General features: G+C 39.8%; 1 pseudogene; it reads left to right on the forward strand.

Annotated features, from left to right (window-relative positions):
- LOC107690076 (integrin alpha-M-like) overlaps positions 1-1,846 on the forward strand; it is a 29,073-nt pseudogene extending 27,227 nt beyond the window's left edge.
- The last annotated feature ends 696 nt before the right edge of the window (positions 1,847-2,542 follow it).

Raw genomic sequence — 2,542 nt, forward strand, 5'->3', positions numbered from 1 at the left:
ACACACCTGAACTACAGCACTGCACAATCACAAACACGTTATACACACCTGAACTACAGCACTGCACAATCACAAACACGTGAAACACACACTTGATCTACAGCACTGCACAATCACAAACAAGTGAAACACACACCTGATCTACAGCACTGCACAATCGCAAACACGTGAAACACACACCTGAACTACAGCACTGCACAATCACAAACACGTGAAACACACACGCGAACTACAGCACTGCACAATCACAAACACGTGAAACACACACCTGAACTACAGCACTGCACAATCACAAACACGTGAAACACACACCTGAACTACAGCACTGCACAATCACAAACACGTGAAACACACACCTGAACTACAGCACTGCACAATCACAAACACGTGAAACACACACTTGATCTACAGCACTGCACAATCACAAACAAGTGAAACACACACCTGATCTACAGCACTGCACATTCACAAACACGTGAAACACACACCTGAACTAGAGCACTGCACAATCACAAACACGTGAAACACACACCTGAACTACAGCACTGCACAATCACAAACACGTGAAACACACAATTGAACTACAGCTGCACAATCACAAACACGTGAAACACACCTGAACTACAGCACTGCACAATCACAAACACGTGAAACACACCTGAACTACAGCACTGCACAATCACAAACACGTGAAACACACCTGAACTACAGCACTGCACAATCACAAACACGTGAAACACACCTGAACTACAGCACTGCACAATCACAAACACGTGAAACACACCTGAACTACAGCACTGCACAATCACAATCATGTGAAACACACACCTGAACTACAGCACTGCACAAACACGTGAAACACACCTGAACTACAGCACTGCACAATCGCAAACAGTTACAAAGTTTAAAAGCTGATGCTGATCCCAAACTGTTTCTTCTGCTGTAGAAATATTCCTTCTACGAGTTCAGGTGGGATTATGTCTTCAGTATCAGCGCTGAGCTCAACTACAACACGAGCCGCTACAACCAGATGTCAAACAAGCAGGTGAATCAGAGATGAACCAATAATTAGCTGCTGTTATGTTTAGTTAGCTGCAGACAGATCTGAGATCTACAGGTTTATAACACCATATATAATATCACAATTTTGAGTAGAAAATATTTCTTCAACTCTGCAGGATGATCCCCACAGATCCCAGGTACCCACCATCTCATTTCTTCAGTAATTCATTCATCATTTACATCTTCAGTGTAAATTTGTATATTTTAAAAGTTATTTTATATTTTATTCATTATAAGTATGAAAATGTTACTAGTGCCTGTGGTTGTGATGATTTTTTTCAGACTGCAGTGAAGGTGGAGTTTGTCGTTCCTCCCAGTCGAATGCTGATTGTCGGCACTTGTGCAGTGGGCGGGTTCATCTTCCTCATTATCATATTGTTTCTTCTGCTGAAGGTAAGAACCAATCAAGTCACCTTACATTTGATCTCATCATTCACCTCTCAAATTCTCAATCCAATCTCTGTGTGTTTATGTGTGTGTGTAGTGTGTTTTTTTTACACTAAAGTGCCCTGAAGTGTATGAAAATAGGATGGTGTTTCTCATCAACTTCAGCACTAAAGAAAACTGAAGTCTGAGTCAGTGTTTTGAACCAGGCCTCAGAGCTGAAGATTATTTTTTTATGTTAATGATGTTTTAATGGTCCAGATTTATGAAAAAGTTTTCTTCAGTTTCAGTGTGTTCAGTATGTTTAGCTTAATGATGTTCAGCGTGTGTTGTAATGGCTTTTCCACTTCTTCTTTCCAGTGACTTTGTAGTTTATTTATAATATCCTAAGTTACATACATTTTATGGTGTTTTTTTCTATTAAAAAGTTTTGAATTATTGTAGTTTTTATTCAGTTTAAGTCTTGACTAAATCTTTTTTAAGCTTCATCTTTATTTTTCTCAAATCTCAAAGAAAAGTGTTCTGTGAGTAACCTTCATACTGAGTATTGGTGGTAATTTTAAAGGGGTCATATGATGCGATTTCTTGTTTTCCTTTTCTTTAATGTGTTATGTAGCTGTTTGTGCATGCATACGACCTGCAGAGTTACAAAGCTCAAAGTCTCCCACAAAAGGATTTATTCTATCTAAAAGAGAAGGCTGATCCAGACCGGGCTAAAACGCCTCATTCAAACACGCCCCCACATGTCTATGACACGATGTGGAAATATTTGCGTAATGCCGCCCAAATGTGCATACAAAGAAAGAAGGCGTGGTTTCAGGAACAGCAGTAGTGTTGATGCAGCCATGTCAGGGAGACGCTGTGTTTCAGTGCGAAAGCAAAAGCACTTTATTTGGCCTTCCAGAAGTAGATGCAATTAGGAATCATTGTTAAGATTTCTTTACAACAAAACAGCACAACCCAAATGTTCGAATCTGTGCAACGCATTTTATGGATGACAGTTTTGTGAACCTAGGAGAGTACAAGGCTGGCTGTGCACAAAGGCTATTTCTAAAAGAAAAAATGGGTCAATTCCGACTTTGCTATGACAATCTGG

The sequence above is a fragment of the Sinocyclocheilus anshuiensis genome, unplaced genomic scaffold (genome assembly GCF_001515605.1).
Source record: "Sinocyclocheilus anshuiensis isolate Anshui unplaced genomic scaffold, SAMN03320099.WGS_v1.1 scaffold1913, whole genome shotgun sequence".
Taxonomy (NCBI): Eukaryota; Metazoa; Chordata; class Actinopteri; order Cypriniformes; family Cyprinidae; genus Sinocyclocheilus; species Sinocyclocheilus anshuiensis.